General features: G+C 33.2%; 1 protein-coding gene across 1 annotated transcript in view; it reads left to right on the forward strand.

The window, feature by feature from the left end:
- LOC107564222 (constitutive coactivator of peroxisome proliferator-activated receptor gamma-like) overlaps positions 1-425 on the forward strand; it is a 16,209-nt gene that overhangs the window by 7,776 nt on the left and 8,008 nt on the right. The window lies entirely within an intron of this gene.

The raw sequence follows: 425 nt of genomic DNA on the forward strand, positions 1-425 counted from the left end.
ATCGATCACAAATAACACTTAAATAAAAGAAATACAAGTTTTCAAAAAAAAAAAAAAAATCAGTCACAAACATATTAGTTTAGCGATCCATTAAGCACCACTCACACAAAAGTCATTTTTAAACTAAGAAACTACCTGCTGGTCAATGCAGCTATTTTCCTTGACTAAGTGAAATCTGCTTGGGGAACTTTTTCACCCGCACACGAAACTCGCACATGAGATCCCAAGTGAAATGGCTGGATTTTGACTGAACACACCTTTACAAACTACACTGTAAAAAGTCATTAGTTGAACTTACTTGGAAAACCTGTGGAAACTGATTGCCTCAAATTTCTCAAGCAAATTAGTTTATCATTTTTGAGTTAATAAAACTTACTGTAACTTTGTATAGGTAACTTGTGTATATGTATAGGTTACCAGAAAAC

Source organism: Sinocyclocheilus grahami, unplaced genomic scaffold, assembly GCF_001515645.1.
Source record: "Sinocyclocheilus grahami isolate Dianchi unplaced genomic scaffold, SAMN03320097.WGS_v1.1 scaffold916.1, whole genome shotgun sequence".
Classification (NCBI taxonomy): Eukaryota; Metazoa; Chordata; class Actinopteri; order Cypriniformes; family Cyprinidae; genus Sinocyclocheilus; species Sinocyclocheilus grahami.